Raw genomic sequence first — 24,241 nt, 5'->3', positions numbered from 1 at the left:
GCTGTTCTGCCTGCTGTGCCAGTACCTGCTGTTCTGCCTGATGTGCCACCGCCTGTGCCCACTGTCCAGTCTGAAGTTCCAGTACCAGCTGCCCGGTTTGAGGTTCCAGTACCTGCTATCCAGTCCGATGTACCTGCTGTTCAGCCTGTTGTGCCAGTACCTGCTGTTCTGCCTGACGTGCCAGCACCTGTGCCCACTGTCCAGTCTGAAGTTCCAGTACCGGCTGCCCGGTTTGAAGTTCCTGTACCTGCTATCCAGTTCACTGCACCTGCTGTTCTGTCTGATGTGCCAGCACCTGTGCCCACTGTCCAGTCTGAAGTTCCAGTACCAGCTGCCCGGTTTGAAGTTCCTGTACCTGCTGTTCAGCCTGTTGTGCCAGTACCTGCTGTTAAGCCTGTTGTGCCAGTACCTGCTGTTCTGCCTGATGTGCCAGAGCCTGTGCCTACTGCCCAGTCTGAAGTTCCAGTACCTGCTGCCTGGTTTGAAGTTCCTGTACCTGCTATCCAGTCCGATGTACCTGCTGTTCAGCCTGTTGTGCCAGTACCTGCTGTTCTGCCTGATGTGCCAGCACCTGTGCCCACTGTCCAGTCTGAAGTTCCAGTACCAGCTGCCTGGTTTGAAGTTCCTGTACCTGCTGTTCAGCCTGTTGTGCCAGTACCTGCTGTTCTGCCTGATGTGCCAGCGCCTGTGCCTACTGCCCAGTCTGAAGTTCCAGTACCTGCTGCCTGGTCTGATGTCTCAGTGCCTGCCTTTCAGCCTGATGTCTCGGTGCCTGCCCTCCAGCCTGATGTCTCGGTGCCTGCCCTCCAGCCTGATGTCTCAGTGCCAGCCCTCCAGCCTGATGTCTCGATGCCAGCCCTCCAGCCTGATGTCTCAGTGCCAGCCCTCCAGCCTGATGTCTCGATGCCAGCCCTCCAGCCTGATGTCTCGGTGCCTGCCCTCCAGCCTGATGTCTCGGTGCCTGCTGCCCAGCTTGAAGTGCCCATGCCTGCTGCCCAGCTCGATGCGGATGTGCCACTGCCTAGCGTGATGTACCTCTGCTTTCTGCTCAGCCTAATGACATGGTGCCTGCTAAAACTGTTCCTGACTGATGGCCATCTTGCCGCTGGGTCAATCCTGTCTGTCGCCTGGACTGAATGTAATGCTCCTGTGTGGTCTGCCTCCAATGGTTTCTTTCCCGTTACCCTGCTAATTTTCATCTCCGGATCCAAACTTCCTGACCCGGGTGGTGGGGTACGTGTCCTATTTTCAGACTCTGATGGCATGTCCCCCAGTGAACTAAAAGACTCTGGCCTTGGAAGTGCGAAGAAGTCCGCAGACTCAGTAGGGAAACATTTTAAGGTGTTTCTGCACCCACTCGGACTGTCGTACCCAGGGCTGAATGGAGTGTCCGGAGGCCACTCCTTTAGGAGGGGGAACTGTCAGGAAAGGTGTCATCTCCGGTTTCTCCTGCTGGTGGCACTATTACATTCAGCACCAAAAGGGTGTAATTCCAGTGGCCACCAGCGGGTGTCTCCCTGCCTGGACTGCAGACTTGTCATCAAGCACACCTGTCATGGTTTTGCTGGACTATATAAACCCGCCCTGAACTAACCTCAGTGCTTCAGAATTCCTCTGCTAGCCCTTGTCCCTGCCAGTACCTGCTCTTGTTCCAGCCTGTTCCTGTTTGTTCCTGAACCCCGTTTGTGTATCCTGACCTTGAGTCCTGTTTCCTGTTCCCTGCTCCTTGGACTGCTTTATTATTCCTGGTTTCTGTTCCCTTGGCCCATGCCTTAGTTTTTATTTCATGTTTGTTTCCTTGCTTGTGTATTATATTAGTTAGCTAGATAGTTAGGTGGGTTTGGGGGTTTGCTGTGTTTTCACCATTTACTTATTTTTGGTTTGCTGTCTTGATTTCACGTGTGTCTTTATCATTAATAATAAACATACTTTTTTTTTCAGTTTCTCGTTTGTCCCTGATTCCTTGGTGCAGCCCAGCGATCTGATCACCTGCATTGGATGTTGTGTATAACATCCCCTGACAGGGGGACACCTGATGTATGAGGACTGTGATGGGGACACCTGATGTATGAGGACACTATGATGGGGGACACCTGATGTATGGGGACACTGTGATGGGGGACACCTGATGTATGAGGACTGTGATGGGGACACCTGATGTATGAGGACTGTGATAGGGACACCTGATGTATGAGGACACTATGATGGGGGACACCTGATGTATGAGGACACTGTGATGGGGGACACCTGATGTATGAGGACACTGTGATGGGGGACACCTGATGTATGAGGACACTGTGATGGGGGACACCTGATGTATGAGGACACTGTGATGGGGACACCTGATGTATGAGGACTGTGATGGGGACACCTGATGTATGAGGACACTGTGATGGGGGACACCTGATGTATGAGGACACTGTGATGGGGGACACCTGATGTATGAGGACACTGTGATGGGGGACACCTGATGTATGAGGACACTGTGATGGGGACACCTGATGTATGAGGACTGTGATGGGGACACCTGATGTATGAGGACACTGTGATGGGGGACATCTGATGTATGAGGACTGTGATGGGGACACCTGATGTATAGGGACACTGTGATGGGGGACACCTGATGCAGGCTGGTAGGGGCCCCAGCATGTTACTTTGCCCAAGGACAATTGATGCTATTGAGATGGCACTACCTACTCTACCTACATCAGCAGTGTTGGCAGGCAGGGACAGTATGAATTTTATTTTAGTGGATTTTCATCTGAGGAAGTCCCTTGTGTCATATTTTGAAGCCCTTTGGCAATTTGCAACAGGAAATTAGTTCAACCCACTAATAAGAAGTACAATAGGTGTGGTGTTCCCAGAAACTGCTGGTATACGAGTCTCTGCCGAACCTGCAATTGACCACCATCCTGGCTTTAAATAGCATCTGGTGGTTTATTGCATTGGAAGGAAGGGTGGTGTTAAAATATCTCTCTGCTCTTGTTAGCATCCAACATATCAGCAGCTTTAGGGATCTGTATAAGGACTTGATATACACAAAAAGCAATGACATATAATGATATATAATATGTACATTGATAAGACAATCCCAGTCGAGGGTTGCCACCTTTTCTTCAAGCCAACCCTAAACACTTTAGCGGCAAAATGTTTTTTTTTTGTAGTATACACTATACATAGATTTTTGTGATTAAATACCATTTCCAATCATATGGAGTTCCCCCTTACACCAGAGAGCACAGAGTTCCCTTTTAGATCTGGATTCACAGAGCTCCCCATTTACATCTGAATCTGCAGAGCCTCCCTCCTTACATATGAATCCACAGAGTTCCCCCCTACATTTCCGCTGAGTTCCCCTTTACATCTGAATCCGCAGAGTTCTCCCTTTACTTCTAAGTCTGCAGAGTTCCCCTTTACATCAGAAGCGGCAGAATTCTCCTTTACATCAGAATCTGCAGAGTTCCCCTTTACATCGGAATTACACTGTACGGGGGGGGGGGCCTCTGTCAAATCTGATGTAAGGGAGAACCCGGGGGACTCAGACTTAAGAAGGAACACTGAGAACTCTTATGTACGGAGGGAACTCTTTTGTAAGGGGGTCTCTGGTAATCAGAGCCCCCACTAACAGTATAGTTCCCAGCATTCCTCTTTCATCAGGGTTCCCAGAAACCTCCCTGTATCAGAGTCTGCAGCATTCCCCCTTTACATTTGAATCCGCAGAGCCCCCCCCCCCCCCCCCTTATATCAGAGTCTGCAGATTTTCCACTTACACTGTAAGGGGGAGCTCTGTGGACTCTAATGTAAAGGGGACCTTTGATATAAGGGGTGCTCTGGAGACCATGATTTAAGGGGGGGGGGTCTGATGTAGGGGGAGATGCTGTGGACTCTGGTTACATAGTTACATAGTAGGTGAGGTTGAAAAAAAACACAAGTCCATCAAGTCCAACCTATGTGTGATTATGTGTCAGTATTACATTGTATATCCCTGTATGTTGTGGTTGTTCAGGTGCTTATCTAATAGTTTTTTTAAACTATCGATGTTCCCCGCTGAGACCACCGCCTGTGGAAGGAAATTCCACATCCTTGCCGCTCTTACAGTAAAGAACCCTCTACGTAGTTTAAGGTTAAACCTCTTTTCTTCTAATTTTAATGAGTGGCCACGAGTCTTATTAAACTCTCTTCTGCGAAAAAGTTTTCTCCCTATTGTCGGGTCACCAGAGAGAATAAGTTCAGTGCTCGCAACCTTTCCTCATAACTAATATCCTCCAGACCCTTTATTAGCTTTGTTGCCCTTCTTTGTACTCGCTCCATTTCCAGTACATCCTTCCTGGGGACTGGTGCCCAGAACTGGACAGCATACTCCAGGTGCGGCCGGACCAGAGTCTTGTAGATCGGGAGAATTATTGTTTTATCTCTGGAATTAAACCCCTTTTTAATACATGCCAATATTCTGTTTGCTTTGTTAGCAGCAGCTTGGCATTGCATGGCATTGCTGAGCCCATCATCTACTAGGACCCCCAGGTCCTTTTTCATCCTAGAAAAGGAAACTCTGATGTAAGGGGTGTAAAGGGAACTCTGATGTAGGGGGTGCTCTGGAAACCCTGATTTAAGGGGGGGTCAGATGTAGGGGGAAATGCTGTGGACTCTGGTGTAAAGAGGAACTATGATGTAAGAGGATCTCTGCTCAGAAAATGCCCCTTTACATTAGAGTCTGCAGAGCACCCCTTACATCAGAGCCTCTTACATTAATGTAGTAACTGATAGACAGGAGAGAGAAGGGAGGGAGAGAAGGAGGGAGGGGGGGGACTTCAGTCAGAGACAGAGGATGGTGAGCTCTCTCACCCCAGGATGGAGGCTCATCCAGGATTTAGCTGTGGCTGCTGGGCTTCAAATTCCCACATCCCCTTGTACAGCAAAGTCGAGGATTGGAGTGTGGGCTGACACACAGACGCTGATTGGGTGAATCCCAGACAGGTGGCAACCCTACCCCAGTGCCCTATAGTGGACCTATTATATATACAGTGGGGACGGAAAGTATTCAGACCCCCTTAAATTTTTCACTCTTTGTTATATTGCAGCCATTTGCTAAAATCATTTAAGTTCATTTTTTTTCCTCATTAATGTACACACAGCACCCCATATTGTACACACAGCACCCCATATTATACACACAGCACCCCATATTGTACACACAGCACCCCATATTGTACACACAGCACCCCATATTGACAGAAAAACACAGAATTGTTGACATTTTTGCAGATTTATTAAAAAAAGAAAAACTGAAATATCACATGGTCCTAAGTATTCAGACCCTTTGCTCAGTATTTAGTAGAAGCCCCTTTTGATCTAATACAGCCATGAGTCTTTTTGGGAAAGATGCAACAAGTTTTTCACACCTGGATTTGGGGATCCTCTGCCATTCCTCCTTGCAGATCCTCTCCAGTTCTGTCAGGTTGGATGGTAAACGTTGGTGGACAGCCATTTTTAGGTCTCTCCTGAGATGCTCAATCGGGTTTAAGTCAGGGCTCTGGCTGGGCCATTCAAGAACAGTCACAGAGTTGTTGTGAAGCCACTTCTTCGTTATTTTAGCTGTATGCTTAGGGTCATTGTCTTGTTGGAAGGTAAACCTTCGGCCCAGTTTGAGGTCCTGAGCACTCTGGAGAAGTTTTTCCTCCAGGATATTCCTGTACTTGGCCGCATTCATCTTTCCCTCAATTGCAACCAGTCGTCCTGTCCCTGCAGCTGAAAAACACCCCCACAGCATGCTGCTGCCACCACCATGCTTCACTGTTGGGACTGTATTGGACAGGTGATGAGCAGTGCCTGGTGTTCTCCACACATACCGCTTAGAATTAAGGCCAAAAAGTTCTATCTTGGTCTCATCAGACCAGAGAATCTTATTTCTCACCATCTTGGAGTCCTTCAGGTGTTTTTTTAGCAAACTCCATGCGGGCTTTCATGTGTCTTGCACTGAGGAGAGGCTTCTGTCGGGCCACTCTGCCATAAAGCCCCGACTGGTGGAGGGCTGCAGTGATGGTTGACTTTCTACAACTTTCTCCCATCTCCCGACTGCATCTCTGGAGCTCAGCCTTTCCTCTCTTCCCCTGCACAGGTAGGCTGCAATGATGGACACAGGTAGGCTGTATTGATGGACACAGGTAGGCTGTATTGATGGACACAGGTAGGCTGTATTGATGGACACAAGTAGGCTGTATTGATGGACACAGGTAGGTTGCATTTATGGGCACAGGTAGGCTCTGCATTGTTGGGCACATTTAGGCTGCATTGATGGACATAGGTAGGCCGCATTGATGGGCACAGGTAGGCCGCATTGATGGGCACAGGTAGGCCGCATTGATGGGCACAGGTAGGCTGCATTGGTGGACACAGGTGAGGCTGCATTGGTGGACACAAAAAGGCTGCATTGATGGGCACAGGTAGGCTGCATTGATGGGCACAGATAGACACAGGTAGGCTGCATTGATGGGCACTGATAAAGTTCTTAATATTTATTTTTATAACTTAATTCTGCATAAAACAGGTGTCATTTCATGAGATAATTGATGAGGGCATGTTTAGGGGAAAAATTAGGGGCGGGGCAGGGTAGGGGTTGGGCGGGGCAACTGGCGGCGAGTAACCCTTGAGGCCTGGCTAGTAGCTCAGGACTCAGAATTTTGAGCCCTGCCAGACATTATACAATTTTCTTATTCAATTTCCTTTAGGTTTACCTTCAACTATGTGGTGCCAGGGCCTGTCTGATTGCCTACAAAATGAAAGTGTTTAGGTCTGACCGTATATTATGTGGTTTTGGTGAATCTAAAAGAAAATTGTACAAGGAAATTATATAATGTATGGCCAGCCCTAGTCTGGGGGGAGGGGAGTGTTAGATGGACCAGCAGATTTACAATACACTAAGACAGTGAAGCCAAACTCCAGCTAGCACTTTATAAGCAAACAATTTTTGTTTTATTTTGGGATAAATGTCTTTGATAAATAAATAAAAGCTGAGTGTTGTAAGCACCCTGTCAGTGTTAAGTGGTTTGTCTTAACCCTGATACATCTGCTGGAGAGCTTGTTCTTTTGAAAAAAAAAAACAACAACAGACTTACAGGCTGGATCACTAGCTGAAAATAGAAGAAAGAAAGTCAGCCTATAAAGAAAACAAATGCAGCCATCACATCTAAGAATTGGTAAGCTGTTAAATCATATATTGTTTGCATTTGGGTTCAATGCTGCTTAAACCCCTTGGAGCGGATGCATCCTGGCTTTTTAAGTGGTTTAGGATGCTGAGAGGTGGGCCGGGGTTTATGATCATGTGATTGGCTGTCATGGCGGTCACATGATTGGAAAGCTCCTAATTGTAAGTATCTATTGGGAGCTTTCTTTTATCCGCCGGTAACTGTGCTGCACGTTTGTATTTACACTAATGCGCGCAAATATGCGGCCGCTCAGTGCCAAGGCCCACCCACCAAGAGGCCGCATATTTGCCTGTGGCCGGTGCCATTAATGACATACTATATATCATGTACAGTGGATATAAAAAGTCTACACACCCCTGTTAAAATGTCAGGTTTCTGTGATGTAAAAAAAAATGACACAAAGATAAATCATTTCAGAACTTTTTCCACCTTTAATGTGACCTATAAACTGTACAACTCAGATGAAAAACAAAATGAAGTCTTTCAGGTGGAGAGAAGTAAAAATAAAAACTAAAATAATCTGGTTGCATAGTGTGCACACCCCTTACACTAATACTTTGTTGAAGCACCTTTTGATTTTATTCCAGCACTCGGTCTTTTTGGGTATGAGTCTATCAGCATGGCACATCTTGACTTGGCAATATTTGCCCACTCTTCTGTGCAAAAACATTCCAAATCTGTCAGATTGTGAGGGCATCTCCTGTGCACAGCCCTCTTCAGACCACCCCACAGACATTCAATGGGATTCAGGTCTGGGCTCTGGCTGGGCCATTCCAAAACTCTAATCTTCTTCTGGTGAAGCCGTTCCTTTGTTGATTTGGATGTATGCTTTGGGTCGTTGTCATGCTGAAAGATGAAGTTCCTCTTCATGTTCAGCTCTCTAGCAGAAGTCTGAAGGTTTTGTGCCAATATTGACTGGTATTTAGAACTGTTCATAATTCCCTCTACCTTGGCTAAGGCCACTGTTTCTGCTGAAGAAAAAACAGCCCCAAAGCACGATGCTGCCACCACCACCATGCTTCACGGTGGGTACGGTGTTCTTTTGGTGATGTGCAATGTTTTTGCACCAAACATATCTTTTGGAATTATGGCCAAAAAGTTAAACCTTGGTTTCATCAGACCACATGAAACACATCTCTTTATATGCTTTTGGGAGACTTCAGATGTGGTTTTGCAAAATTTAGCCGGGCTTGGATATTTTTCTTGGTAAGAAAAGGCTTCCATCTTGCCACTCTACCCCATAGCCCAGACATATGAAGAATATAGGAGATTGTTGTCACATGTACCACACAGCCAGTACTTGTCAGATATTCCTGCAGCTCCTTTAATGTTGTTGTAGGCCTCTTGGCAGCCTCCCTGACCAGTTTTCTTCTCGTCTTTTCATCAATTTTGGAGGGACGTCCAGTTCTTGGTGATGTCACTGTTGTGCCATATTTTCTCCACTTGATGATGACTAGTGTCCATGTCTTCACTGTGTTCCATGGTATATCTAATGCGTTGGAAATTCCTTTGTACACTTCTCCTGACTGATACCTTTTAACAATCAGATCCCTCTGATGCTTTGGAAGCTCTCTGAGGACCATGGCTTTTGCTGTAGGTTGCGACTAGGGAAATGTCAGGAAAGACCTACTAGAACAGCTGAACTTTATTTGGGGTTAATCATAGGCACATTAAATGATGGCAGGTGTGTACTGACTCCTACTTAACATGAGTGTGAGTGTAATTGCTGAATTCTGAACACAGCTACATCCCCAGTTATAAGAGGGTGTGCAAACTTATGCAACCACATTATTTTAGTTTATTTTTTTTATATCCCCCCCCCCCCCCCCCAAAAAAAAAATTTAAGTTTGTTGTTCAATTGAGTAGTTGTACAGTTTATAGGTCACATTAAATGTGGAAAAAGTTCTGAAATGATTTTTTTACATCACAAAAGCCTGATATTTTAACAGGGGTGTGTAGACTTTTTATATCCACTGTATATCTAAAAATGCATTAATTGATCAACACAATAAAAAAATAAAATAAAATCCCCTTTAAATTAAAGGAAATGTCTTTTCATTTTTTAAAAGAAACATGTAAAAGGAATCAGCTTTATGTAAATAAATGTATCAATGTGTGTTGATGTTTTAAAAGTTTTGTATGTTTGTTTTGTAATTTGTTCTGTATTTGATCAATACCTCCTCATATCCGCGCTATTGCCAAATGATGGCAACAGCGTGGACCTACATTGCCGGGATGACGTCTATTGACCTTGTTCCGTGCACGAGCGGCCTGAGCGCCCCCCTGCAGGGCACGTGCGGCGCGCTCGGTGATCAGCGAGTCTAATGCCCCGTGCACACGGTCGGACTTTGTTCGGACATTCCGACAACAAAATCCTAGGATTTTTTTCGACAGATGTTGGCTCAAACTTGTCTTGCATACACACGGTCACACAAAGTTGTCGGAAAATCCGATCGTTCTGAACACGGTGACGTAAAACACGTACGTCGGGATTATAAATGGGGCAGTAGCCAATAGCTTTCATCTCTTTATTTATTCTGAGCATGTGTAGCACTTTGTCCGTCGGATTTGTGTACACACGATCGGAAATTCCGACAACGGATTTTGTTGTCGGAAAATTTTATATCCTGCTCTCAAACTTTGTGTGTCGGAAAATCTGATGGAAAATATGTGATGGAGCCTACACACGGTCGGAATTTCCGACAACAAGGTCCTATCTGACATTTTCCGTCGGAAAATCCGACCATGTGTACGGGGCATATGAGACTTGCCTGATCACAGATCGGAGTAAGGGGTCGGTCCAGACCCCTTACCACATGATCAACTGTCAACCAATGACAGCTGATCATGTGATGTAAACAGAGCCGGTAATTGGCTATTTTTTCTCCTCGCACTGACAGCGTGAGGAGGAAAAAAAGCCGATCACCGGCGGCGTGAGAGGGACATCAGTCCCGATCACGGCAATCATCTGTGCCACCTGCCAGTGACACCTAGCAATAGGCAGTACTGCCACCTACCAGTGCCCACCAGCGTCACCCATCAGTGCCCACAGTGCCACCTATCACTGCCCACAGTGCCACCCATCAGTGCCCACAATCAGTGCCACGACAACAGTGCTGCACATCAGTGCCACCTATCAGTGCCCATCAGTGTCACCTACCAGTGCCCATAAGTGCCAATCAGTGCCGCCTATCACTGCCCATCAGTGCCCCCCATCATTGCCACCCATCAGCGCCCACAATCAGCGCCACGACAACAGTGCTGCACATCAGTGCCACCTATCAGTGCCCATCAGTGTCACCTACCAGTGCCCATAAGTGCCAATCAGTGCCGCCTATCACTGCCCATCAGTGCCACCCATCAGTGCCCCCCATCAGTGCCACCCATCAGTGCCCCCCATCAGTGGTACCTATCAGTGCCCATCAGTGCCACCTATCCGTGCCACCCATCCGTGCCACCCATCAGCGCCCATCAGTGGCCATCAGTGCCGCCTTATCTGTGCCCATCAGTACCGCCTTATCTGTCCCCATCAATGCTGCCTTAACTGTGCCTATCAGTGACGCCTTATCTGTGCCTATCAGTGCTGCCCTAACTGTGCCGCCTTAACTGTGCCCATCAGTGTAGCCTATCAGTGCCCACCAATGCCGCCTCATCAGCGCATATCAATGAAGGAGAAAAATTACCTGTTTGCAAAATTTTATAACAAACTATGAAACATGATTTTTTTTTTCAAAATTTTCCATCCTTTTTTGTTTGTTTAGCAAAAAATAAAAACCCCAGCTGTGATTAAATACCACCAAAAGAAAGCTCTATTTGTGGGAAAAAAATGATAAAAATTTCATATGGGTACAGTGTAGTATGACCGCGCAATTGTCATTCAATGTGTGACAACGCTGAAAGCTGTAAATTGGTCTGGGCAGGAAGGGGGTTTTAAGTGCCCGGTAAGCAAGTGGTTAAATAGTCAGGCTCTGCTTCCTTCTTTTGCAGTTTTACCCAATGGTTTGACTTTACTGTTCCTTCTCTCAATGCAAGTCTATGAGGTTGATTTATCTAAGGCTAGGTTTCCACTATTGCAACCCCAAAGTCGCACAATTTTGCCACGATTTTACCGCAATTTTTTGCCGCGATTTTGATGCGACGTGAAGCAAAGGCTTTGTATTCTTGAGGTCTATGCACCTCAAGTCGCATCAAAGTGGCACCAAAGTAGTGCAGGGACTACTTTGAAGTCGCTGCGACTTGAAGTCGCACAGATATGGACGGTACTCATTGGAAATCATGGGGTACGACTTGTCGTACCCCATGAGTAAACACTTATGAGTAAGCACTTAGCATAAGTGCGAAACGCGTTAGCTGATTGCCTGTACCTTCTGCCATAGTGCTTTGTATGCTATATGCTCATGAAAGTATAAATAAATAATTTTTGAATTACATCTTCCTGGAGTGCAGCTGTCCGGATTTTCTCATCTACCTTTAACAGTACGACTTGTCATGTTACTTTTACAGTCTCAAGTCGCATGACAAGTCACACAAGTGGAAACAGAGCCTTAAACTGGAGAGTGCACAATCTGGAACAGCTGTACATGGTAGCCAATCAGCTTCTGACTTCAACTTGTTTATTTAAGCCTATGTCCACATTGGTTCGATTTGGCGATTTGTCAAATTACATGCCAAATCGGCAGGCATTGCCGGCAATAGCACCATCCAATTCGTTGCGACACCGACTTTGCGTATTTCCTGTACTACTTTTGGCGACTTCGGTTGCGATTTCAATAGACATCTGTGCATGAACCCGCACAGATGTCTGTTAAATCGCCCCCCAAGTCAGACTGCATTGCCAGGATGAAATTGTGCGAGTTCGGCTGAACGCGCACAATTTGTAACCCGCAGGAATGTGAACCTAGGCTAAAGTGGTTATAAACCCTTCCATATTCCCAGTGATGTGACTGGCCACAGGTGATACACAGAGATAAAACAAATATCCCTACATAATTTGTACCTGTTTATCTGCTGTCTTCTCTTCTCTATATCCATTCAAAGTGCTGAAGTTATAAGCTTGTCAGAGTTCAGAAAAAGGGGAGTGGAGAACCAAAGTTACACACTGCAGAGCTCAGTGAGTAGAGGTCTGAGAGCTGATTGGAGGGAAGAGACACAGCAGAACAGAGCTGAGGCTGTCAATCTGCTGGAGGTCCCTCCCCTGTCCCCATTTATCTCTTGGGGTCAGGAAAACTTGGCATGCAAATAGAAGAGGAAGGAGGCAGCAGACAGAAATGACACTTAGTGCTCTGGGTTGAGACAAGTACACACTATAGAGCAGGGGTCTCAAACTGGTGGCCCTCCAGCTGTTGGAAAACTACAAGTCCCATCATGCCTCTGCCTGTGGGAGTCATGCTTGTATCGGTCAGCCTTGCAATACCTCATGGGACTTGTAGTTTAGCAACAGTTGGAGGGCCGCCAGTTTGAGACCCCTGCTATAGAGGGATATGCTTTGTTCACAATTAATGTCTGAGGTTTACAACCACTTTAAGCTTTGCCAATAAAACCTGGAAGCTGATTGGTTTTTATGCAGAGCTGCTCCAGATTTTGCACTCTCCACTTTTAAAGCAGAGTTCCAGTCATATTTTTTTTTTACAGTATTCAGCAACATTAAATATAAAGAACAACCTGTGGAAATTTTTTTTTTTTTTTTTACTCACCTTTTCAGGTCTGTTGCTAGGGGGTCCTTCGTAATCTGCCTCTTCCTCTCCAAGGCGCCTGACGTCATTTCCCTCGGCGCCCGTGCTCGCTAGTGCTCCTGGGAGATGCTTGTCATCATTTCCCTGGAGTCACTGGGCAGCGCCGAGGGCTTCATTGCCATCACAACAGGGGCGGGCACTTCAGACGCCGCCGCCCATTGTGATGGCAATGTCAGAAGTGTACGACGCTGCGCCATACATACGGCGCATGCGCGAGAACAGGCAGTGCATGCTGGTCGCTCAGCTGCACCAGAGCCCGGAAGATAGTGCTTGTGGGCTTCACATGCCCACAAGCATTATGGAAACTGCCTGAAAAGAGGAATATAAATTATATTCCTCTACGAAATCTTCAATCCAGGGCTGATTCAGCACAAAAACGTGAGTGCTTTACATTAGGCTTAATAACAAAAGATATGGTTTCTAAAAAAAAAAAATTTAACAGTGGGAACTCCGCTTTAAGTAAATCAACCCCAATGTGTTGGATGACTCAAGGAAAACAATGCACTCCCTGTGTGGCTAATTTCTTACATCAACAGTTGTTAAGCAATTAATCTTTAAGTCATTGTAGTACTCCATGTTAAGTAAGGTGTTGACTGCACTGCCCAATGCACTCTGTAAACAGCCCTGGTCTCATCCGCCATGTGAGGACACTTGTGAGGAGAGGTGTGGCTGTTACTCAGCTCTGCCAGTACAGACCATTGGCGTGTGAGGGGCAGGGGCGAGTGTACGTAAGAACAAGGAAAATGGGGCGCCTCTGAGTATGTATCCATAAACATTTATTATAAAAAATAATATCCACTCACATGGAAGATAGCATATCTTCATTCAGGCATGTCTCTGGATGAGAGGAGAGGGACTGCAAGCTTCAGCATGTCCACAAACGGCTGGCGAATCCACATTGGATGATGTGAGGTGGTGGGGCACAACGGTTCTTCTCCTTGGCATACAGAACTGAGATGTGATGGTATGTAGAAGCATCCAGGCATGTGTGGGTTCCAGTGGAGGGGGAAGGAGGAAGCCGGGTCCTGTCACAAACAGTGCCGTGATGTTGTCAGTCTCCTCTGGTAGCACGGCCGTGGAGAGGGAACCAGAAAGAGGCTTGGCGCGCACAGCAAAGCGTGGCGCGGAGCCGTAACGTCACCAATGTGCAACGCGTTTCAGAGTATACAGGCTATGGATGGTCGGCATAGCAGCACTCCTTTGTCAAGCATCATGATGCTTGACAGGGCTCCCGCCCTGTGACGCTTCATCGCCTTTGACAGTTCTTATATAACTGAGGGCGGGGCCACCCGGTGACGTACCTGGGTGACCCCGCCCCCCTCTGATGCACGGGGACTTCCCCGTGGCTTCCCCATGGTGTCAGAGGGGGCGGAGTCACCCGTTGGGTACAGTGTTGCATGACCGTGCAATTGTCATTCAAAGTGTGACAGCGCTGAAAGCTGCAAACAACCCTAAAGTTGGGGGAGGGGTGGGTCTCTTCCCCCTCCCCCGGAAACGAGTTGGTTTGATTACTTATTGTTACTCTCAATAAGCAATTACAAACTCACCTTCCAACCTGCATTCACTGGATACCGGGCGCTCCTTTCTACCTACTTACACGTGGAAACGACCTTAAGGCCGTACCCAGCAGCCCAAGCCCCCAAAAAGGATCAACCACCATCTTCTCTTTAAGCTGGGCAGAAACCATTGGAAGGGAATTCTTCCAACCCGCCCCCGTCATCTCCTACCCATTGACCGATGACTGATTGAGTAAGTCCAGTGCAATCTCCAACCCTAAAGAGTTGCATTTTCATTTAGTCATTGTTCATGTTGTCACGATTCCGCCACATTTCGGCCCATCTAGGTCACACATGGTGGATAACGCTGGTGCTGGAGAAAGGTTAGGACCTTTATTGTATTTTACTGACAGTAGACAGTTCCTTGTGGTATCTTCAGTAAAGGGACAGAATCCAAATCCTTCAGTGACTCAGCACATCCTGCCACAAATAATCTTTAGAGAAGTAGAAATATAGTAACAGGAAAGCCATTTTTTTTTTCAGCCTTCTTATGAACTGCTTTCCACTAAGATAGAATCTGGATATGTCAACTGACTTGGTTCTGTTTTTTGGAAAGGAAAGGGTGAATAATGGGTGACTAGAGGTCAATGTATGGATGTCAACAGGAAAAAAAAAGAGCCAGGAAAGTTTTTACATTTAACACCTAACTCTAATGTATAGTTTTAGATTGAGATTGTTTTCTAGGAGCTTTGTATTTCTGTCTGTGACCCCATTGGGAAGATTTACCCTCACTTCCTGTCCCTGTGACACCTTTATAGGACACAGGTCACAGTCATTATCAGGAAAAGAGGACTTGGGAAGCAATGACAATATTTTCAGAATTTCCAAGCCTTCCGCACTTTACTAAAAATATGTTTTAGTTTGTGTCCCCATTAGAATGAGTTATTATCATTTCCTGTTCTCTAAGGGGAACAGAGAGGGGGGGCTGGGGTTTTTTTAAATTCTTGTATAACTTTGTATTATTTCTTGTATTGCTTGACACCCTTTTGAATTCATATTAAATATTGTTTCATCGATTTGTAATTTTTTATGTCTTCTTCTTGAAGCTGAACCTGAGCACTTTCTATACATACAACAAGGTTTAGCGACTAATATATGTTTCATATCATGCAGTCTGTTTTGTGAAGAGCCCCTGCACTGCTGATTTGGCACATCGTACATAAGCCTGCATTCTTCTACTAATTCATTGTTGAGATGATTATTATAATGGCTCACATCGCCGTCATAGTACTTCTCACTGATGGTAATACAGCATTAAGTTCCATGATATATACATTTCACCAGGGGTTTATAGTTAGTGTTAGGGGTTGGGTTTAGGAAAAGAGGAGTAGGGGAAAAAGAGGAGAGGAGTAGGGGAAAGAGGAGAGAAGGGAAAAGAGGAGAGGAGTAGGGGAAAGAGGAGAGGAGAAGGGACAAGAGAAATATAAGGGAAAGAGGAGAGGAGAAGGGAAAGATGAGAGGAGTAGGGGAAGGGAAAGAGGAGTAGGGGAAGGGAAAGAGGAGAGGAGAAAGGAAAGAGGAGGGGAGAAGGGAAGGAGGAGAGGAGAAGGGAAGGAGGAGAGGGGAAGGAGGAGAGGAGAAGGGAAAGAGGAGAGGAGAAGGGACAAGAGAAATATAAGGGAAAGAGGAGAGGAGAAGGGAAAGATGAGAGGAGTAGGGGAAGGGAAAGAGGAGAGGAGAAGGGAAAGAGGAGAGGAGAAGGGAAGGAGGAGAGGGGAAGGAGGAGAAGGGAAGGAGGAGAGGAGAAGGGAAGGAGGAGAGGAGTAGAGGAAAGAGGAATAAAAGGGAAAGATGAGAGGAGTAGGGGAAAGATAAGAGGAGAAGGGGAAAGATGAGAGGAGTAGGAGAAAGAGGAATAAAAGGGAAAGATGAGAGGAGTAGGGGAAAGATAAGAGGAGAAGGGGAAAGATGAGAGGAGTAGGAGAAAGAGGAATAAAAGGGAAAGATGAGAGGAGTAGGGGAAAGATGAGAGGAGAAGGGGAAAGATGAGAGGAGAAGGGGAAAGAGGAATAAAAGGGAAAGATGAGAGGAGTAGGGGAAAGATGAGAGGAGAAGGGGAAAGAGGAATAAAAGGGAAAGATGAGAGGAGTAGGGGAAAGATAAGAGGAGAAGGGGAAAGATGAGAGGAGAAGGGGAAAGAGGAATAAAAGGGAAAGATGAGAGGAGTAGGGGAAAGATGAGAGGAGAAGGGGAAAGAGGAATAAAAGGGAAAGATGAGAGGAGTAGGGGAAAGATGAGAGGAGAAGGGAAAGAGGAGAGTAGTAGGGGAAAGAGAATGGGTAAGAGTAATAGAAGGGAAAGAGAAACATAAGAGAAAGAGAAGGGAAAGAGAAACATAAGGGAAAGAGAAGAGTAATGCCCTGTACACACGGTCGGATTTTCTGTGCGATCGGAGCGTGTTGTCGGAAATTCCGACCGTGTGTGGGCTCCATCTGACTTTTTCCATCGGATTTTCCGACACACAAAGTTTGAGAGCAGGCTATAAAATTTTCCGACAACAGAATCAGTTGTCAGAAATTCCGATCGTGTGTACACAAATCCGATGCACAAAGTGCCACGCATGCTCAGAATAAATAAAGAGATGAAAGCTATTGGCCACTGCCCCGTTTATAGTCCCGACGTACGAGTTTTACGTCACCGCGTTCAGAACGATCGGATTTTCCGAAAACTTTGTGCGACCGTGTGTATGCAAGACAAGTTTGAGCCAACATCCGTCGGAAAAAATCCTAGGATTTTGTTGTCGGAATGTCCGATCAATGTCTGACCGTGTGTACGGGGCATTAGAGAAGGAAAAGAGAAGGTGAGGGGAGAGGAGTTGACAGGAGAAGGGAGGAGGAGAGGGGAGAGTAGAGGACAGGGGAGAAGAGGAGAGGAGAAAGGTGAGAAGAGGGGAAAGGGTGAGAGGAGAGGAGTGGGGAGTGTAGAGGGAAAGGGAGAGCAGAGGGGAGGGGATGGGAGGAGAAAGGAGAGGACAAAGGAAAGAAGAAAAGAAGAGTAGAAAGGAGAGGAGTGGAGAGGAGGAAGGATAGGGTGAGAGAAGAGGAGTTGAAAGGAGAAGAGAGGGGAGGGGAGAGGAGAAGAGGAGAGGAGAAAGGAGAGGAGAGGGGAAAAGGCAAGAGGAACTGAAAGGTAAAGAGAGGGGAGAGGAGAGGAGAAGAGAAAGGTGCTGAAAGGAGAAGGGAGGAGAGGAGAGGAGAAAGGAGAAAGGAGAGGAGAGGATAATATTATTACCACTAACATTATTGTGACAGTGCTTATCACCATTGGAAATATAGAATTTATTACTATGATAGTACAGTGGAACCACGGATTGCGAGTAACGCGGTTAACGAGCGTTTTGCAATACGAGCTATTATTATTATTTTTTTTTTTTTTTTACTCGGTTTGTGAGTGTTGTCTCGCAAAATAAGCAGGATTCAAGCCTCTGCGGTGTGCACTACGGCATTTGGCCAGAGGTGCGGGGGGCACCGGTGACACTCGGAGCCGTTCAGAAATACTCGTTTCCAAGCCTTTCCGAGTATTTCCGAGTCTCTCCGCCCCGCCCCCCCACCTCTGGCCACATGCGGTATTGCATGCCATGGAAGTCAATGTGGAACTAATTATTTTCGTTTCCATTGACTTCTATGGGGAAACTCGCTTTGATATGGATTACAAGCATTCTCCTGGAACAGATTATGCTCGTAATCCAAGGTTCCACTGTATACATTTCATCAGGGGTTCATGGTTATTGTTCGGAATTAGGTTTAGGTTAGAGAAGTATGGCCAAAGCTTTTCTTGTGGGTCACAGGAGGACACTTACTTTTGCACTCCTTTGACCAAGAGTTGGTTGACAGTAGGTATTACCTCCTGTCAGCTTCCATGGTAGAGCTGCTCCAGGCTCTGGAAGGATCCTGACCATATTGTCGGGATCCACCCAGCTGGCTGACTGACAGCTGGCTCCGGCTCTCAGCACACGGCTTAGAGCCAAAGAAAGCTGCATCCAGCCCCTCTCTGGCCCAGCGCTCCAGTGAGTGTTGGGGGAGGGGATCAGAGCGGAGAGCGGTGACTGACAGTCATTGCTCTCTTCTCTAAGCAGACCAAGAATTGAGTAATTAGTGGCCCACATCTAAGAACTTAATTTTACAGGCTGGTTCTTGAATTCAGATATGCATTTTAGGGTCATTAAGTGACTATCATTTCTTATCATAAATTACCTTTATTGGGTATATAACATATAACACTAATATTTAAAGTGGTTGTAAACCCTCACATATACCCAGTGAAGTGACTGGCCTCAGGTGATACACAGAGACAAAACAAATCCTCCTACATAAGTTGTAGCTGTTTATCTGCAGTCTTCTCTTCTCTATATCCATTCAAAGTTCAATGTCCAGAATTATTACAGCTTGTCTGAGCTATCAAAAAACATGTGTCAGAGAGTGGAAGTTACACCCTGCATACCTCTGAGAGCTGACTGGAGGGGAAGAGACACACTCCCCTTCACACAGCACACAGGAACAGAGCTGAGGCTGTCAATCACAGGCTGTGTGCATGAGATCCCTCCACTGTCACCATGCTTCTCTTGGTGTCAGGAAAACTTGTCAGAAGTGACTCATGCTGATAGCAGAGGAAGGGGGCAGCAGACAGGAATGACACTTAGTGCTCTGGACTGAGGCAAATACACACTATAGAGGGATATGCTTTGTTCATATTTCATGTCTGAGTTTTAAACTACGATACTTTAGGGCAAAAACAACCGATTTTCAGGAGCCAAAACTGAACTCACTGAATATGAACTTCTGAAGCTTTCTGCCCTCTGGGAGGATGTAGAGATGTCAGATTACATACAAGCCGTGTTTAAAGACTTCCACAAATGTGCGGCCTGAGGGCGGCGGTGACAGATTTATAGTCGTTTTTGGTTTCTCTGATATGGAGAGAAGATGAGAGAGAGAAGAGATGGGAGGAGACAGGAATAGAAGGAGAGAGAAAAGGGAGAGAAAGAGAGTAATGGGGAGTAGAGAAAGAGAGAAAGTAGGTGGAATCAAGAAGATGGGGGATGGGGAGAGAAAGAAGTGGGGAAGAGGGGTGGAGAAAGAGAATGGAAAGGAAGGAGAGGTAAGAGAGGAGGGGAAAAAGGAGAGCGGAAGGGATAGGAAAAAGGAGAGGGGAAGGGAGAGGAAAAAGGAGGGGGGAAGGGAGAGGAAAAAAGGAGAGGGGAAGGAAGAGGAAAAAAGGAGAGGGGAAGGGGGAGGAAAAAAGGAGAGGGGAAGGGGGAGGAAAAGGGAGAGGGGAAGGGAGAGGAAAAAAGGAGAGGGGAAGGGAGAGGAAAAAGGAGAGGGGAAGGGAGAGGAAAAAGGAGGGGGGAAGGGAGAGGAAAAAGGAGGGGGGAAGGGAGAGGGAAAAGGAGGGGGGAAGGGAGAGGAAAAAGGAGAGGGGAAGGGAGAGGGAAAAGGAGGGGGGAAGGGAGAGGAAAAAGGAGAGGGGAAGGGAGAGGGAAAAGGAGAGGGGAAGGGAGAGGAAAAAGGAGAGGGGAAGGGAGAGGGAAAAGGAGAGGGGAAGGGAGAGGAAAAAGGAGAGGGGAAGGGAAAAGGAGAGGGGTAGGGAGAGGAAAAAGGAGAGCGGAAGGGATAGGAAAAAGGAGAGGGGAAGGGAGAGGGAAAAAGGAGAGGGGAAGGGAGGGGAAAAAGGAGGGGGGAAGGGAGAGGAAAAAGGAGGGGGGAAGGGAGGGGAAAAAGGAGGGGGGAAGGGAGGGGGAAAAGGGTGAAATGAAGGGAGAGGAGAGAAGAAGAGATAGGGAAAGAAGAGAAAAGGTGAAGAGAGGAGAGGAGAAAAGGGAAGAAAAGGAGAGGAGAGAAGAAAAGGGAAAGAAGAAGAGAGGAGAGGAGAAGAGAAGAGAAAGGAAAAGAAGAGAAGAGGTTGAGAGGAGAAAAGAGAAGAGGGGAAGGGAGAGAAAGGGAGAGGAGGAGAAGGGAAGGGAAGTGAGAGGGGAGATGAGAGTGGAAGGGAGAGGGAGAAAAAAAGTAAAAGAAAGAAATGTAGCACCCTGGTCCTAAACAGGGTTGCCCACAAATCTAGTTTGTCAGGTGGTAGCTAGCCTGGCTAATTGTTAGGGTGATCCACTGACTTTTGCCCTAAACCTGAACTTGGTGCATTTCTCTTTTCTATCACTAGGTGGCATTGGAATGACAAGGGCATAGCGAATTCGGGTTAGGAATGGGTAGGTTGTCTCAGCCATTTGGTAGAAGTCTATTTGGTCTCATGATCTGCTGGGAGAGCCTATTTATTCGGGAGGAGTCAGGTGGTCGGTGTTCTGTGCCAGCCATATGGCTGTCTGGGTGGACGTGTGTTGTACTGCACCCGGTTGCTAGGCCAGGAGCCTGCGGCCTATCTGGGAGCACCTGGCTGCTAGGCTGTCTGAGGCCTATCCAGGACTGTAAGAAGCAGCGCGGGATTGGGGCTTCAGGTTGGGAGCCCAACCAAGTTGCAGAGGTTCAGCCGGATGGGGAACCAAATGTTGCCAGAGGTAAAGGGGAAACAGTCGCCATCAAGGGACCACCACTTCTGTTACCAGAGGTCAGTGTATGAAGTCTGAAGAAGTACCAGAGCAGCCTTTTTCATGGGGACGGTGAAGAAGAGGGAAAGCTTCAGCAGAGTCAAGTCAGGGACCCAGCGGGTAGCGTTTGTGAAGCTTGAGGAGTATAAAGAGGGTTAGCTGTGGAAGAGCTCAGGGGATCCAGTGGTGGCCGGGATCTTGGAAGTCTAGTGAGAGACTGGGATCTCAGTGTGAGGATCTACAGTGGGATACTATGAGTTACATGTGCAGATCTAGATTGACTGTTGAAAGTTCAGTTGCCATAGGAGACAGCCGTTCTACAAAATACAGTGCTCTGCATCCAGCCTGAAGGCCCTCTACTTGTATAGCTGTCTGCCTATTGTTGTTTTTTTGGTCTACAGAGTCTGCCAATTGCTTTTGCATCTGCCTAAGGGTGTCCTGGCCCTAAACCCTCTCTCCCCCAGTTCTTGATAAGAGACGATAAAATCTCTTTGTTACATTCAAAAAGTGACTGGTGTCCTTCTTTATACCTTGCACTACACCCACCATGCCCTGTGACCTGCACCCTGAGGAGGAATGTCAGTTCTCACTGGCTCTGGGGGTTTGGGGGTTACCATCAGGCCCTTGGAAGCTGGGGGGGGACCGCTACAGAAAAAAGTGAGGAGAGGGATATAGAGAAAGGAAAAAGGGCAGGGGTAAAGGGGTAAAGGTAAGAAATTGGGATGGGGTGGGGTGTTAGGGAGAGTGAAAAAGAGAGAGTAAGTGGGTGAAGAAGGAAAGAGAGGGAGGGGCGTGAAAGGGGGGGGAGAGAGAGGGGAAGGGAATGGGATAGAAGGACGAGAGAGGGATTAAGAAGACACACCTCTCCCCATAAACATCTTCAGTAAGATCTCATTTTGATTTGTTACTATTTTATAGAAGGTACTTACAGTGGCAGCCCGTGTATTAAGGGCGCATGGGCGCCGGCCCCCCTTTCCTTCCACTCCTCTATCACCAATAGATAGATTCATGCAATGCACAAATCTATCTATGGCCGCCACTGCCAACCCCTATTCAAGCACCCGGCCCCTTTTTTGGGGCGCAAGGCACCTGAATTACAATGGCGGGGGGGTGTTTTTGAAGCACCTGATTAGAGCCATAGGCTCTAATAGACGTCAAAAAAGGTGACCTGCGAGCGCCAGGTCACTCAGCTGTGTTAGAAAAGCAAATGAATATTCAATTCCTACCATTAAACCGCCTCTCCGCCAATCAGGTGCTCGGATCTGTTACCTGTCACCTGATTGGCTGAAACGACAGGCGTCGATATTGGACGCCTATCAGGAGGCAAGGACGGGAGATGAGGACGGCAGGAGACGCATGTAGGACCTCGCTCGTCGCCATCGCCTGCTGCTCCACCAAGACAGGGTAACTGCCGGGCAGACGGCGAGCGGGCAGAGGTCACACTGGGGGGCATTCAAGGGCACATTGGCAGCATTTGATGAGCACACTGGCAGCATTTGATGGGCACAGTGGCAGCGTTTGATGGGCACAGTGGCTGCATTTGATGGGCACACTGGCAGCATTTGATGGGCACAGTGGCAGTGTTTGATGGGCACAGTGGCAGCATTTAATGGGCACAGTGGCTGCATTTGATGGGCACAGTGGCAGCATTTGATGGGCACAGTGGCAGCGTTTGATGGGCACAGTGTCTGCATTTGATCGGCACAGTGGCTGCATTTGATGGGCACAGTGGCAGCGTTTGATGGGCACAGTGGCTGCATTTGATGGGCACAGTGGCTGCATTTGATGGGCACAGTGGCAGCGTTTGATGGGCACAGTGGCAGCGTTTGATGGGCACAGTGGCTGCATTTGATGGGCACAGTGGCTGCATTTGATGGGCACAGTGGCAGCGTTTGATGGGCACAGTGGCAGCGTTTGATGGGCACAGTGGCTGCAATTGATGGCACAGTGGCAGCGTTTGATGATTTTTTTTTCAAAAATCTTTTGTGCCCCCCAAAAATTTTGAGCACCAGTTGCCACGGGGTACTTACATAGTGCTGACAATTTATACAGCTCTTATTGTATAGTCACATTAAACCCTGCCCTCAGGAGCTTACAATCTATGCCCCCTATCTCTCATTCATACACACATACTAGGGCCAGTTTAGACAGGAGCCAATTAGCCTACCAGCATGTCTTTGGAGTGTGGGAGGAAACCCGCACAGGCTCGGGGAGAACATGCTCCTGCTGTAGTTTGGGTGTGAACTGATGATTCTACAGCTGCCAGGCCGAAGTGCCGACCTACATACATATAATTTACAATATGCAATTTAGTTTTGAACATAATTTACAGGAACTGGAATGACTACTGAGAAATAGAAAAAAATTTAAATAAAAATGAGCAGTGAACTGACATGGTAGAAATTCAAGGGTTGCAATTATGTAACTTCCGTCTGCCTCTGGCTACATTACCACAATAAGGAAGCCATGTGCAGATGACAAAGATAAACAGGAATTTTTATTTTTCACATGATTGAACAATTGAAGTGACTTTTCAGCCTCACTGTGATGTCAGAATTCTTGTTCTGAATGGAGAAGTCCTAATTGTGTGATCCACTTCGTTTATCCGATTATGGGTGAAGCTAAATTTGTGTTTACTTGTTTCGTTTACAAATAATTGTATTCAAAGTGAACAGGGATTTTGCTTTTCGCACCGTTGGATAATCCAAGTGAAAAGCCAAGTTGTGAAGATTGTCAAACGTTTCCATACAGCCCATAAACGTTGGTCCATGGATTTTTCCATCTGCCACTAGGGGGCAGGAATGATCTCTTTATAACATTAGATCAGGCTTGTAAGGCCTCTTGTAATAGGTTTCGTCATCTTATCAAAGGTATCTGATGTTGAATTTTTTTTTTGTTTATTTTTTTGGTTCATGGACATTTATTTGTCTTTAGTCTAAACCATATAATAATTGTGATATTATTTTGCAAACACACACTGAAATGGGGATTTCATGAATTAAGGGAAAGTATCAAATCATGGGGAAAAAAAGAATGAGGCAAAAGTTTATTGTCGGGTCACCTGTGGGACCAAGTGACTAGGAGAGCACTTCGGAGGTTGTGGACCCAATGGCTGACTGCTGAGGGTTGATGGTTCTGAGAAGCTGCTACACAGGGTCACAGCCACGGTCCTGGACAGGGAGCTAGAGCATAAGATTGCCCAGGGCGCGGAGTCTAAGA

The sequence above is a fragment of the Aquarana catesbeiana genome, linkage group LG10, assembly GCF_042186555.1.
Source record: "Aquarana catesbeiana isolate 2022-GZ linkage group LG10, ASM4218655v1, whole genome shotgun sequence".
NCBI classification, from domain to species: domain Eukaryota; kingdom Metazoa; phylum Chordata; class Amphibia; order Anura; family Ranidae; genus Aquarana; species Aquarana catesbeiana.
Note: the sequence above shows the minus strand (reverse complement) of the source record.